Here is a 16,421-nt window from a genome sequence, read left to right on the forward strand (position 1 = left end):
TGTGTGTCATGAAATAAGAATTCACTGAGGGATAAACAGTTACTAGGTTTCCAGGCTTCATTCCTGTATCTGGGTACCTACATCAGCACCAAATTAAAATTTTATATCCAAATCATATTTTGAAAACTGTATATATTTAATCTCTTAAATGGCATTAGGAGAACATTCAATATTCAGAAACTTAAGTTAAAAAAAATAAAATGTCCTTTTCATTTGGAAACAGGGAGTTCCATTGTTCAAATTATGAAAGCCCCGCTCCTAAGAGCCTGTGGTTGTGAGCAGTATGTGGTCTGGCAGGCCGAGGAGTGATCACCCACGTGGACTGCATCATCCATATTTCTCCTTTCCCTTGGGGGGAGGACATGCCTTCAACAATTAAATATTGTATCTGCTAGTTAACAATCACCCAACTCAAGGATTCTTGGCATTTAGATTTTCTGTAAAAATACCTGGTCTTTGAACAATAAACCAAAGTTATTTGTTGTTAGCTCACAAGTTGTTTTATTTTTGTTTTAGGGACAACTATCTGGTAGAAGTTTTTTGTTTTTATTTTTGATTTTTATATTTAGGCCTTTGTTCCCTTTTGTGAGTGAGAAAGGAATTTCTTTTAACATATAATTAAAAATGTAACCAACATTTTTGGATTGTGGGATTTTTTTTTTTTTTGCTTTTGCTTTTTAGAAATAATTTCCATTTCAATTTTGTGGAAGAAAGTTAGCATAAAATGTAGGCAGTTGTGACCCAGTGGGATAGGATGTCACCACAGATAAAATGGCAGATACAATTAAAAGGCCATACGCCCACTGCAATGAGTTATTAGGTGAAAGATTTGAGTTCTTGGATTTGTTTTCCCTGAGGAAAATTTTCTGTTACTCTGAAAGAAAAGAAAAATGATATACCCCAATTTTCCTTTTTGTATAGAATGCAAAATATAAAGTTATTTTTGAAATGCATTGTATTATTAAAGGTTGCAAACATATGTGGCTTAAAGAACTGAGAACCATATCACTCCTTAGACCAGAGATTTTTTTACGCCAGGTAAGGTTTTCTGAGGTAAAGTTGTGAGTCAGCTGTAAGATAATATGTAACCAATACTGAACACTAAATCTGAGATAAGTAGTGTGGCTTTTGTACTTCACAAAAAAAGAAAAAGTTATTTATTGGTACTATCGATGTTTGTCCTCAAGCAATTCACTCTGAATATCTACCAGAGAGAGAAGAAGGAAAAAAATTATATGCAAGAACCTTTAGTCAGAGCTCTTTTTAATAGGATTATAATTTTGTAATGCAAATGTACAGTGTAATTAAGACTTTGGCAATTTGATTTTTGTAGAACTGGGTGACATTTAAAGGCTTATATGAAAATTGTTTCATGAACATTTTCTGGATAAGAATTTTAATGTTCTAACCCTGGACACATTATTTTCCCCAGAAATTCTTAGTGACTTCAGTTTTGTTCTCTAAGTACCTCTAAGAAACTGAGGTTAGGTCCCGGTTTAATTGGAAAAACTTCCATAGCTCAGAGACCTTACACTCACCTGGCAAAATTATCTTAATTTTGTATAAAACAGTTTTCTTAAGACCTGCTTTGACTAGTAACATTTGATGCTTAGACATGAGTAGGTAACCTTTCGTTCTTGTGCTTCTGTAGCCAAACTACAGACCTTTTCACTATTTAAGGAAAAAAGACAGGTACAACCAAAGGAAATATTATAAGAATGACACCAGGGGAAAGAAGGGAAAGGAATAGTGTGATGTTAAAATATTCAGTTTTCAAGAGGGGAAATAAGCATCTCCAGATAAGGATAGCTCACATGAAAAGACTCAGGCTCATTTGGCAGTCTGAGCCTGGTGACCTTATGGTTGGGAACCAGGTCAGGAACTTCTTTTTCTTTTCAGATATCTGGAACTTGACTTCAGTGGGTCTGACAGGGAAGACCATGAGAATCTGCACTATTCTGGGCCACTTTCCAGATGTATAACCCAAGGTCAAGCAGAAGGGAAGAAGGAACAAGAAAAAGGCAAAAAGTATTTTCACCACACTATTCCCATGAAGGCCCTACTCATATATTCTATTTCTAAATCACATGAATCCTCACAAAGCCAACAAGAGGCTAAATAATGTGCAAGAAAAGCTCCATTATGGCTTACGTAAAGGATGCCTCAAACTCTGGGCAGCACTATAATTTAAACACTCACACTGGGGATTCTCCTCCAGCACTAAAATGCTAGCTACAGCAGGATAACTTATGTATGTTTGATACCTTAATCAACTAATCATAATTAAGCAATAGTTTAAAAAGAGAGTGTTTTCTATAGCTGATTTGTAAATATCAAAACAAGTTAATCAGTTATAGAATTTTCCTTTTAATTTTTTTTAACCTGTCTACCAACACAGCCTAACAGGAGCACAGGCAGGTCTGTGTGGCCTCATCCAGTCACCAGCAAAATTCACATCTGTAGAGGCCAGCAATGTCCAGATTTTGTTTCACCTACACCTTGACATTATATTCCTGCACTATCCTCTCTTAAATTATATTGGCTTTTCTATGTGTTTGAAATGAGATTTGTAGTATCATAAAAGAGCAAGAAAAGGGCAGTACATTTTTCCTATCACAGAAATAGGAAAAATAAAACTATATTGTTATGGTTGAGAAATGAGGTGTCCCCCAAAAATTCACATGTGAGACAATGCAAGAAGGTTTGAAGGAGAAATTGTTAGTTGATAGCCTTAACCTAATCAGTGTATTAATCCCTCATGGGATTACCTGAGTGGTAACTGGAGGCAGGTGGGGTGTGGCTGGAGGAAGTGGCTCATTGGGGGCATGGCTATGGTGTATATATATATATAGTATCTGGAGAGTGGAGTAGCTCTCTCTGTGCTTCCTGATCACCAACTGTGCTAATTCTTCTGCAGCATTCTTCTGCCATGATATCCTCCCTCACCCGGAGCCTCCAGGAATGGAGCCTGCTGTCTATGGATTGAGATCTCTGAAACTGTGAGCCTCCAAATAAAATTTCCTCCTCTACAGTTGTTATGGTCAGGTCTATCAGTCACAGCAGCAAAAAAGCTGACTAAAACATATATAAAACTAAGAATCCATGTTTTAGAGTAATTCATCTGGCAAAGCAGAGATATATTGAGCATTAAAAAATAATAGTACAGTAATGTAAGTTCTATAACATGCAGAAATTGTTAAGTGATAATTATGGTAGTTATTTTGAATATGTTGATTCTATCCAAAGCCATATGTGTGTGTTTGTGTGTGTTTGTGTGTGTGTGTGCCAGAAGACACACACACACATACATATATATACATATATATACACAAATATACACATATGCTTGTATATGTGTATGTGTTTTCTGGCACATATATATTATATACATGATATAATCAATATATATATATATATATATATATATATATATATATATATACACATACATACTTCTAATGTTTTTATTTAAAAGTTTATATTAGAATAAAATATAACTGTTCAATAAATGTTGTTGTTTCCTGCCAAATGCCAGGCACTGTTCTACTGGCAATACAGCAGTATACAGGAAGACATAAAATCCCTGTCCCTGTCAAATTAACTTTCTATTGTAGATTTTATTCTGTAGTTTTAGTCAATGTTTATCCTCTAAGTTATGAATGGTAAATAGAAGTACTAGAAGAGAAAACATAATTAAACAGTGTGTTTAAAACTCTTGTGGTATCATCTCTTCATTTTAGATTGGGGACTACCAATGCACAAATATCAGGACATACAAGGATCATTGTAGACACTTAACTGGGTCTGTGATAAAATTCAGCCTGTTTCAGAGCACTAATCCATTGCAGATCACTGGCAATACCCAAGTCTGTTAAGTGAAAAGTTTTGGGGACGATAGCCCCTAGCTAGGCTCTTCAGAAAGCTGAGTGCTTTTAAGAGTTGATTTGTGCTCTGTGTACAAGTTGACCTCTATGGATCTATAACTGAATGAACTATTGGGAAGTGAGAGAAACTGTAACTCTAAGGTAGCTTTCTACTAACCTAGGTGTTACTATTTATAATCAGGCCTCTGATTATACATTTATATATATGAAAAGAAAACCACTAAAGGAGAAATTCAATTTTTTAACCATGTTACAAGCTAAGTCTCACTTAAGAGAACTAAACAAAATTCAACAAAAATCAATTCTGGGTATTAACCATAGAAAGGAGACTGGAAGTTCTCATTTGCCACTGAATCTGTATATATCAACCCCTGCCTTGGTTACCACTGAAAGCAAAGATGGGACTTTACGATTATCATTTGGGGGTTTCCTCATTTAAAAAAAAGAAGAAGAAGAAGGAGAAGGAGAAGGAGAAGAAAGGAGGCAGTAAAACGTGGACTTTATGATAACCCCTTGATTCTCAATGAGGGATCAGGTAATCATCATAGGTGAATCTAAAGATGCCATTTCAAATGGCTTTCACCATTGACTTTTTGAGCTTTGAGAGTCTTGTTACTACTCCTTTGCTCCTGCAAGGAACAGACACTCCAAGGTGGAGTGAAGACAAGAAAGCCAGGACTTTGCAAAGGTCAAAGCCTTCAATAACACACTTTCATGAATTTAGGAAGCCCCCAGGCTTTCCAAAGTCAAGCTTCATGGGACAGGTGTTTTATGCTGTGGATATTAGCTGATGACAACAGCAAAGTTAGTGAAATTAGAGCCACAAAATAATATGACAGGTCACACTGACTGAATTTTATTTAAATATCACAGTCAGCTGCAAATTCTATTTTCAGTGATATACATACAGAAAGGGCATTTTTCAGAATATCCTGATTTAATCTTCAATATTTATCTTACCTTCAATTTTTTTCTGTTTCGCTTTCTTTAGAAAAGATAAATTTTTTCACTACATATTCACATACACACACTCACACATATAGAAAACTTATAGAAGAAAATAATATCATTCCTGAACTATTTTCCCCCTACATGAAATATATCCAATATCCTTTTCTCATGTTTTTTCAAGTATCTTAATTACTCAACTATTTTCAACAAGTAGCTCATTAAAATTTCTATTTGGAAATACTTAACTCTGACGATAAACATTGTTTAGAAATATTTTCATAGTTGAGTTAAAATTTGCTGTTAGCTCAACATTATAAAAACTGATTTTTTTTTCCATTTTACCTTAATTTTTACACCTTGTTAATTCTGCATAATATTGATAACACTTTCATTCTATCTGTCATTCAGATTGAGACTTTGGGATTTCGTGGTAGGGCCTAGCTTCTCTCTCTTCTCTTCCTTCCCTTTCCATTTTCCCCAAACTTCCATCTGTATCCCATTAATGCATCTTATATAAAATCTTCTGCCTCCACACTACATTCCTTCCCAAACTTCATCCTGCCCCCAGCTACTTAGAATTCTACAGTGTGATTTACAATCATTTCTCATCCTCTTGTCTCTGCACTCTGATTTCTTGTTACTGAGGGAGGACGTAGTCCTTTAATCCAACCTGCTTATTCTTTTGTACCAGCAAAATTCCTCATTAATTCATCTACATTTTTTATCTCAAAGATAAGTTTCAGGTCCTCTGATTCTTAGGAATTAAATGGAAAGCCTTGGGGCTTCACCTTCCATTGACATGACAAGTGGCACCTGTGTCTGCTTCTTAATGTGTTATACTTTAGATATGGAATTTCCCCAAAGGTTAATGTGTTGAAGGCTTGGTCCCCGGTGCAGCAAGTTTCAAAGGTAGGGCTTTACAGAAGTGACTGGATAATGAGAGCTCTGACCTCATCAACAGATTAATCCATTTATGGATTTATAAGTGAATGAACTATTGGGAAGTGATAGAAACTGTAAAAGGTGGAACCTTGTGGAAGGGAGTGGGCTCCTGCTCCTGCGTGCATGCCCTTGGAACTATATCTTGTCCCTGGCCATTTTCTCTTTTTCTTTGTTCCATGGCTGCTGTGAGGTAAGTAGCTCTGTTCCACCACATGCTTCCCACCATGGTGCTCTGCCTCACTGCAAACCCACAGCAATGGGGCCAAGCAACCTTGGATTGAAACTATGTGCCAAAATAAATTTTGCCTTCTTTAAGTTGTTTTTCTTGGGCATTTTGTCATAGCAATGAAAAATATGACTAACATAATATTAAGTCATGATCCACAGTCCACCCTCACCATGGTAACCCACCCCCATCCTGACATGAAGCCTCTCTGGAAGCTTCTTATGATCTGGAAGCAAACTGTCAGGGCTTGAAATCATGGATTTGGAATCCTGGATTGGCTGCTCACTAGATATGCGACCCTAGGCAAGGTTATCTGCATCTCTTTGCCTCAGTTTCCTTATATATAAAAAGGAAAAAGAAGAGTACCACCCAAATATAATGGTGAGGGAGCTAACTGTGCCTACCATCTAGAATACACTAAACGAACATTAGCCTTTATTTTATTTGAAGGATAAATGAATTAGAAATCCCTCAAGGTTCTATTTCAGTTTAACCCTTCAGTTCCTCTTTAGGGCAGTGAGACATTGTCTAGCTTCCTGCTTCTCCTTTAAATGGACACCCTTAAACTCACACACTATCCATCACTTCAGCATATTGCAATGCTCCTGCTCTCAGAAATCCTCTATATATTCCCAGTCTCTCTCTCTCTCTCTCTCTCTCTCTCTCTCTCTCAATACTTCATTATTCTTAGTCCTTATTTAGAAATGGTGTGTGTGTGTGTGTGTAATATATTTGTAAATATAAATGTAAATATATATAATATATACGTATATATAGCTCTGTTCCACCACATGCTTGCCACCTCTAGCATGTATTAAAATTGTCCTGAAATTACCCTTACATTGGTTATTTATCTCCTCAACCAGATTTTAAACTCTCTATCCACTCTTCTTTCCTCATTAGTGCAGGACTCTATTTCTAACAATAATATAATAATCCATTTTTAAAAAATCTGTCCTTACTATATGTAAATCTCAATGACACATGAGATGAATATCATTACCTCTCTATAGATGAACAAACTGAAACACAGAGACTTCAAATAATTTGCACCAACTGGATTTAAACCTGAGATTTCTAGGCCTTATTTCCTCTCCTGCAGAGAATTTACCACAGTACTTAGGAAGCACTTCTAGAATAAAGGAGTGATTAATCTGAATGCTGTCATAAAGTAACATGATTTTCTCTTGGATGAGTCCAGAGAATTAAATTTTAAAAGTTTTTGTGCTTGTAGGAGTATAAGTTTTAAAATCTAACTGACTTGAGGTCAGTTTGTGGCTCCAACAATTACTGATGCATGAGCTTCGGCAAGTAATCTAATCTCTTGAAAGCTCAGTTTCCTCCATTATAAAACAGGATCCTATCAATCTCAGAATAATTTTTAGGGATTAAATGGATGAACATATATAAAGCACATAGCCTGGTGCTCAACTCTGTAAAAGAGCTCAAGGGATATATGGAAAATAATTTTATGGGAGATTGATAGGTGGACTTCTGTTTGAATTGAATAATAAAACAAAAATAAGAAGGCCTAGAGGGACAGGAGTGGGAGAGTGTGGAGGGCATGCAGTGTGGGAGAATGTGACATAATTGAGTCTCTACCACAAAAATCCCAGTTTTGCTTTTGTATTAAAAAATGTTTAAACAAAATTTAGCATGTATTTCAATGTTTTAAGTATATAAAGTTTAGTGAAAACTAATGATTCATTATATATATATTTTTTGGTTCTGTAGAGTTGTCCTAGCAAAACCCTGTTTTGTTTATCTTGTTTATTTATGTATTCTGCCTCTCAGTATCTTCAGATAGTTTATCTCCAAGAGGCAACCAGTTTCACAGTTGAGACAAATAGGTCTCATCCCACTTCCTGTAAGTACAGAATATGGAGGCTTGTTTTTAGTATGACTAGTCACTCTGAAGAAAGGAAACCAAAACAACAAATGAAAAGTCACAGGAAGAAGTCCTAAGCTCCTGAGCAAATATAAACTTACTTCTGTGTATCCTGTAATGATATTTTTCTGCACTGAATTCATTCTAACATTATGAGTCACTAACTTGGTAAAATACTAGAAAACAAATTTCAAAGTCACATAATCTCATAATCTTTCCCTGCCAGACGCACATTTTATTTCTTAATTGTTTCTGTGAACAACATACACTGGAGAAAGGAGGCCATGACTGGATAATCAGAAGAATGAGTGCCCTGGTGTCTTCTGTGGCTTTCTATGCAAAGAGGTAAGTGGACTTTTGCATGCATGCCATGAGAAGGACTTTATATCTGAGCAACAATCACAGTGAACTGACAGGTATAGATAACTTTTAACATGTTTTATTTCAATTGCTAGAAATGTTATTACTTAGATATCTTTCACCATGTAGAGCTTGGGCCTCACACACTTGGCTGAACAGTTCTATGCATCTTCACTTCTGCAAGTGTCCTAAAGCATCTCTAAATTGGAAAAGAAATTACCTTCTGCAAGAGCAATATGCCACTCAAAAAGGCATAATATTTGATACAAGTTGTTGGTCATCTAAAATTTCATATTAAATCTTGCTCTTATCAAAATGTTAATACTGCTTCACCGAACAAACATGGACTTACTACCCATAAAGGGAAATTTCTTTTTCTTTTTTTTTTTTTTCCAATGCACTGTAGCAACCCTGCTATTCTGAGGGCTGTGCTCAAATTTGTAATATAATATTCTTATCTACTTTCATCATACTGCATTATATCTTTTCGTGTGGATAAGACTTATAGGAATATAAAGTCTCTCTCTTTGTTGTAATATTTAGAAAAAAAGTATTTGGATAGCTTTCTTTTTCTAAAAGTTTAATGCAAGTGTCAAATTTAATTAAAGAAAGTATGCACAAGTAAAAGTTGTTGAAAATATATTGAGCTCAGATCTTATATTAGAAATGTTATCTTCAGTTCTTGCTTCTGCAGCACATATACTAAAATTGGAATGATATAAAGAAGTCTAACAGGATCCCTGCATAGGCATGACATCCAAATTTGTGAAGCTTTCCATATTTTTGTATATGTAGAAAGTATGAATCAAAAATGAATAAACAAGTGAAAGAAAGATCAGTAGAGAAGAAGAAGGACAATAGGGGTGGGAAGATGGAAGGGAAAGAGAGAAACATGGAACAGAATGGAGTAAATCAAATTCCACACATGTACAATTTTTGTCAAAATTGAGACAAAGGTGCTGAAAACAGTGTTTTGATAGCTACTTATATTCCTGTGATTTTCTTTTTAAAATTTCAATAGAGATCAAAAATGATATCAACTGAGTATACTTGTTATTGAATGTATTTGTGTGTAGATATGCACATATGTATATATGTATGTTTCTGACAGTTATCATATATTTACTCCTAATACACAACCTAACATGTAGGTGAGTTTTAATAATATAAAATAATTGAAGTAATTAAAATTGAATCATTAGAATGTGGGGAGGAATATCCAATAATGCTTTTAAAAGCATTTAATTATAATTTGGGCTATTAAAATATCCTAAAAATTTTGCCTTAGTGAACGTGAATATTTATTTAGTATGATTTGAAGTAGAAAATATTGAGGAACAAAGTTTCATGTAATTCAAATATTTAGACATTTCTATAGAGTGAAGCCTAAATAAGTAAACATAACCTGGTGAATATTTTATATAAAGCATGGTACAATGCACGCTTTTTTACCTTAATATTATTCCTTCTTTTGAATTGTTCTTCTGACCTAGCCAATTCATATACAGAAAAACATTAATAATCCAGGAAATGGTCTGTTGTGAATAGCATGACTTTAAAAAGCCTAACATCTACATGCAAGAATTTTATATTCTTTACTTAAATGTTTTGGTGTTATTTAAACATAATTTAGTGGTTAATGCAAATAAAATGTGCATTTATCTAACATAAGGTTTCCTCTCACAGATTAACGCTCTTAGACACTTTCCTACTTTCATCCCTTCTAGGACATCATTAGTAGTCAGATTTACAACTCATGCTACCCTTTTATCCATCAAACCTCTTTCAATGTTGCTACTTCATCACCTTATTCTAAGCCATACCACTGTCTTGCAAACTTGTCACAAAAAAGCAGAATGAACTACTTCAAATCAATATATTCCTCAGTTACTTTCAATAATTCTTTTATTCTCTATGTTGATGTTGTTGCTAAATCAATCAGGACACTTCATTTAATTGATGTATTGTCAATGACTTCTAAAAATGGTTCTATTATTGGGTATGTATTTGAATAGGCCCTCTTTCTTTTCATAGAGTCATTGAAATAACTAGGAACAAAAAACATAAATTTGATATATTGGTTCACTGGAGATTTAATTTTCTGTGGATCCCTGCATTTACATTTGGTTAAGGTTTAAGAGCTCAAAGTATTATTCTTGACAACATGTTAAACATTTGAGGTATGGATGTATAATGGAATAATGTAATAAATGTCTTGTGTCTGTATTGATTTTTTAGATGAATCTGCTTTGAAACTCCTGGCACCCAGCAGCCCAATATCATTTAACTATGGTAACCTCTGAGGTTTTTAGGAGAATGTGGCACTTTCCAACTCAGGTGCAATCCCCAGTAGACCTGTAGTAGCAGAGGAGAATTGATCCTCATCCTCTCATGCTATAAGGTCATTTTAAGGTATCAAGCTCTTAAGATCTGCACTTCCTGGATAGCCAGGCAGTGCCAACAAGTGGAGACAGTTCTTAAATACTTTCAGAAAAGCATTTGGAAGTGCTCCTCATGAATTAAGAAATTACTGGGCCAAGACATGTGATAAATAGCAAGCAGATTTCACACCTTCTCATTAGATTTATTAATATGATGTTGCTATGATATTCCTTAGAGAGTTGGATAACCTAATAAAATAATGAAGAGATTCTCTGTTCAATGAAAATAAATGCAGGACCAAGAAAATGTGGAGAGCCAAGGATGTATTTACTGTGCCAGGGAGATGCTGCAGGATTAGTATAAAAACTTGATAATAGCACAGATCGGCTATGAAGATCATACTCGCTGACAGAAGATAAGGGAGTGGTATCTTTCAGGATCACCTCTATTTCCACATCCCTCTACTTTCCTTGTCCACAACCTTAATATGTTAAAAGAGAAGCTCCTTCAAAATCCCTCAGATCAGTCCAAATCTCAAAGCAGATTCCTGAATCTTTTTGGATAGCTTCCAGGTATCTAAGGCTGAACAGAAAGGACAGAAAGAAGAATGGGTAAAGAGAGAAAGGAAGGAAGGAAAACACGACTGAGTGAAAGAACAAACGAACCCGTCTTCAAGAAATTTTGAAGTCAGAACTAAAACCGATTCTATTAGATGGAGTTTTGCTCTGAATTCATTTTCTTTTTATTTCTGTCCTCTCTGGGTCCCTTTTCCTATCAAGGAGCAATTCTCTGAAATAAAAACTAACAAACAGCTATGGTGTGCACCTTTATATTTCTATTTACTCCTATGATTCAGGATACATAGGTGATTATAAGTTCCTCTTTAGAGCATGTTTTCTTTTCCCACGACTTTTTCCCCTTACAGAGCTAATGGTAGAAAATTATTGGGGATAAATAGAACATCTTCCATTTATATACACTGCAAATGTATTCATGTCAATATGGCAAAACATTAGTTTAATCTTCCTGAGCTCAATTCCACTGACATCCCATCCAGAAAACTTCCATATAGTGAGTCATATCTTGCTGTCTACATTCATTTTCTTGTTAGGGCCTTCATCCAAATACTCATTGAGAACTCCTTACGGGTCTCCAGGTCTCTGGTGTGTCCCCCACTTGTCCAGGTTCTAGAATCACAGCAATGAGCAAGGAAACCCTGCTCTTGGGTACTGAAGAGATCATTCAATGGCACAGTTTTATCCAAAATATAAATATTCATTTTATACAAAGCCTTCTCAATAACACATCTAAATCATGAAGCACTTAATTACACATTACTGCTCTCTTTGAAGTACCATAAATAAGCAATTGAGAAAAATAATCCTGGTTAATTTTCCTGAAATAAGGGAAATGATTTTTATAAACTTCTAAACTTTGTTTTTAATACAAATACATTTTTGTTTGTTTGATTCTAATTTTTCAGCTTGGTGAAAGATCTGTAATGTTAATTGGGTTATTTGTCAATTGTCAGCATGTTCGTTTTTTCAAATTTAAATTTGGTTCTCAGCATTCATTTTTCATATCATTTAATAATACAGAGTGCACCCTTTTAAACTGTGTGCCCTACATACAAAACCATCTAGCATAAATAATATTTGAAACCTGGAGTAATGTTAAATTCTTCAACTAACAGGATTGAACTCTGTGAAAACAATCTATTGGCCAACCAAAACAAGTTTGTTTTGGACAATCCTGAATCAAATAAAGAACTTTTTAGAGCACAAACTTTATCCATATCATCAGCAGTGGAAATCAATAGTAACTTTTAAAATTCATATATGCCCTTGGCCTAAATTTTATTGGATTAAGTGGCATTTTAGAAGGAAAATATATTCTATATCCCTTTCACACCACTTTGCAACTGCTAACAGATTTTAAAGTATCAAGTGACCCAAAGAAAAAGCATTACACCTATGAGAGACTCAAAAGCAATTTAGTAAAATGTTATTTGAAGTCTCTGAGGCTGTTAAAGACCAAACACATGGAAGTTTATTTTCCATTTTTACTGACTGTAGTTTAACACAGAACAATGGCCCTTTTTATTTCATGGTATTTTCTCAATCCATTGCTCTAAATTCTCGGCTCAGCACAAGCAGGCTGAGGGAAGAAAGCAGAGCTACAATTGTCATCTGTTATCCTTTCTGTCACAGCCGCTTTCCAAGCTGCCATCATGGCTCAGATTGGCTTTGACCTCTTCCTCATCTCTGGCAGCTGCAGAGAGCAAAGAAGAAACTCTCCTTAAACTGCTGTTTTTCTCCTATGATCCCTAACTTGTGAAGCCTTCAAACCCAGGTGTCCTGATCATAAGAGAGCTCCATCACAATCTGTTGCCCACAGAAGCTTCCTGGAGTTTCTGCATGGCTGCTCTCTGTTTTTAGGAGGAGTGCAAAACACTAGTTAGCAGTTGTTTCATACTAGAAATCCTAGTCTAGCTAGTAAATTTTATCTGATGGAACATAAATTCATGACTATGCTGTTTTTATCTTTGCTGAATAAGGAACTACATTGAAAATAATTGGGATGGGGAAAAGTTTTCTTGTTTTCCTGTTTTATGTTCACTTTTTACTATACTTTGCTATACTTTGTAGATATACAGCCTCATATTGTTTCATTTATGTTGTCTCTCTAGATGCATTATAAATTCCTTAGACCAGAGAAGATGTTTCCTAATTTACAAAAGCCTCCCTCATGCCCAATACTGAATAAAAGGTGAAGAATAAAACTTCCTGAAATAAATAACTTATTAATAAATTAATGATCACTCTCTTGAAAAGATACAAATTCTATCCTATAAATTCATAAATTTATTTCCAAATTACCAAGACTAATTTTAAATAAATCCACTGATTCCAATGTAAAATATTAGTTTGAATTCTGCAGTAAATAACATACATATTTACAGTCATATATAACATATGCATAACTACATATATATAATATACATAAAATATATATGAAATTATACTAGAATACTATCAACCAAGTTATGAAATCATGTGGCTTAAAATGAGCCAAATCTTCTGTAATCATTAATATAGAGTATGCTATAGCTTAGATCTGGAATATCCCTCAGTCTCTTGTATTAAAGGTCTGGTCCCCAAAGCAGAAATGTCAGAGCAGGGGATTTGGGAAAGTGACTAGTCCTGAGGATTCTGATCTCATCACTTGATTAATCCATTGGTAGTTGAATGGATTACTGGGAGATGGTGGAAACTGTAGGCAGGTAGGGCATGATTGGAGGAAATAGGTCACTAGGGACATGGCTTTGAAGACTATATCTTGTCCTTGGTTCCTTCCTCACTCACTCTCTCTGCTTCCTGGATGCCATGAGCTGAGCAGCTGTCCTCCACACCCTTGTGCCATGATGTTCTGCTTCACCACAGGCCGAAAGCAATGGCACTGGCTGACCTTGGACCAAAACCTCTGAAACTGTGAGCCAAAATGTAGCCTTCCTCCTTCAAGTTAATTATGTAAGGTAGTTTGGTTATAGTGATGAAAAGCTGACTAACACAAGTAGTATATGTGCTTTATAAAAAGAACATTTTATATAGTATTCTATCTAATCTTATATTCCTAAGCAGTATTAAAAACCTTAGCATTAAGTGAAGCTAGCCAATCCCTAAAAAACAAATGCCAAATGTCTTCTTTGATATAAGGAGAGTAACTAAGAACAGAGTAGGGTCGAAGAGCATGAGAAGAAGATTAACATTAAACTGGGATGAGAGGTGGGAGGGAAAGGGAGAGAGAAGGGAAATTGCATGGAAATGGAAGGAGACCCTCAGAGTTATACAAAAGTACATACAAGAGGAAGTGAGGGGAAAGGGAAAAATAATACAAGGGGGACAAATGAATGTCAGTAGAGGGGGCAGAGAGAGAAGAGGGGAGGGGAGGGGAGGGGAGGGGGGATAGTAGAGGATAGGAAAGGCAGCAGAACACAACAGACACTAGTATGGCAATATGTAAATCAATGGATGTGTAACTGATGTGATTCTGCAATCTGTATATGGGGTAAAAATGGGAGCTCATAACCCACTTGAATCAAAGTGTGAAATATGATATATCAAGAACTATGTAATGTTTTGAACAACCAACAATAAAAAATTAAAAAAAAAAAAACTTTAGCATTGAAAATCTCTAAAATATTGTTGTATATCCAATGTGTTATGATTCGGATGTGAGAAGTCCTCTAAAAGCTCATATATAATGCAATGCAAGAAATTTTAGATGTGAAATGATTGGTTATAAGACCTTTAACCTAATCAGTGGAATAATCCTTTGATGGGGATTATCTGGTAACTATAGACAGGTAGGGTGTGGCAGGAAGAGGTGGGTCCCTACTGGGGGGTGGTTCAGGCTCTATATTTGTCTTTGTTGAACAGAGCTCTCTCTCTATTTCCTGGTTCCATGCTCCCACTTACTTTCTCAGCCACGATGTTGTTCTGCCTCACTTCAGTACCCCAAGAAACAGAGTCAGCTGTCTATAGATTGAAACTGTGAACCCCCAAATAAACTATATCTTCTCTAATTGTTCTGATCAGGTCTTTTGGTCACAGCAATGAAAAAGCTTTACTAAAACACAATGAAATTGACTTTTTAATCTAATCATTAGAGACAATGGCATAACTCTCCAGGTAAAGTATAAACTAGCAGGAGTCTTTATTTTCACTTGGCCAGGGCAAGTCTTTCTGTTTTGTTTGCTGTATAATCCAAACACTTGGAATAGTGCTTAGTATTCATAACACCTCAATAAATATTTGTTGAGTAAATGAGTAAATAACTTACAATCATGTAAAAGAAGGAAATGTATAGTTTATGTTTGATGGAATAATCTAGGTGAAGACAGAGGGGATAAAGAGTTTAGCAGAAAGAGTGAACAGGATGTGTGCAGGCCTTGTTGCAGATGAGTAATGTCCTAGTCCTGAAAATTCTGACTGGCTAAACACAGAAAATGGGTGAAAGAGAGAACTTTGGAGATATAAATGGACATACTATTAAAAAAAAAAATTTAAGGCCATGTTAAGAATCTGATCTTTATTTTTTAAAAATGAGAAGAATTACAGAATTTTAGGCAGGGTCAAGAATAATCTGATTTGGAGAAATTTATATTTGTTCAACTGAGAAAGTTTTAGAGTACAACATGAGTAGAAACAAAGAGCCCCATTGTGTGGTTCTCCAAGTGAGAGATTGTGTGGGCTGGACTAGGTGGTAATGATGTTCACTACAAAACCAAAAAAGTTTATAAGCATTGATAGTCACAAAATGTACTGTATCTTTTACATGCCATTTTGTAAGTTTGCAATTACTCATTTGTTTAAATGACTATTGAATGATATCTGTCCCTACTAATCTATGACCACTATAAAACTGACACCATGGGTAACTTGGCTGTCCATTCTATATCAGGGCTTAATATGGTACCTGGAACATAATAAACACTTCAAAAACTCTTGACTATATCAATGCAAGAGCCTTCGAAACTAGTTGTCTTATCATTATAAATAAAAGTAAAGACAAATTTGCTAAATAATCTGTGTCCAAATATTGAATTTTAAAATAAATTCACAAGTTCTATAAAAACAATAAAGTCAAATTATAGGAATCTTAGAGTTTAATATGCTTTACAGTATTCCTAAAAGATAGTTGATTTAAGTAGCTCTACTATAAGTAGTTCACTATCTTATAATGTAATTTATCCCATTGCCAAAGAACTGGGTTTTAAAAGTAATTC

At 35.0% G+C, this 16,421-nt stretch overlaps 1 non-coding gene across 1 annotated transcript; it reads left to right on the top strand.

Annotated features, from left to right (window-relative positions):
* The first annotated feature begins 8,933 nt into the window (after positions 1-8,933).
* LOC114085617 (U6 spliceosomal RNA) lies at positions 8,934-9,036 on the top strand. The gene has a single exon (XR_003581507.1). It is a non-coding gene; the product is annotated as a U6 spliceosomal RNA (small nuclear RNA).
* The last annotated feature ends 7,385 nt before the right edge of the window (positions 9,037-16,421 follow it).

The sequence above is a fragment of the Marmota flaviventris genome, chromosome 7 (assembly GCF_047511675.1).
Source record: "Marmota flaviventris isolate mMarFla1 chromosome 7, mMarFla1.hap1, whole genome shotgun sequence".
NCBI lineage: Eukaryota > Metazoa > Chordata > Mammalia > Rodentia > Sciuridae > Marmota > Marmota flaviventris.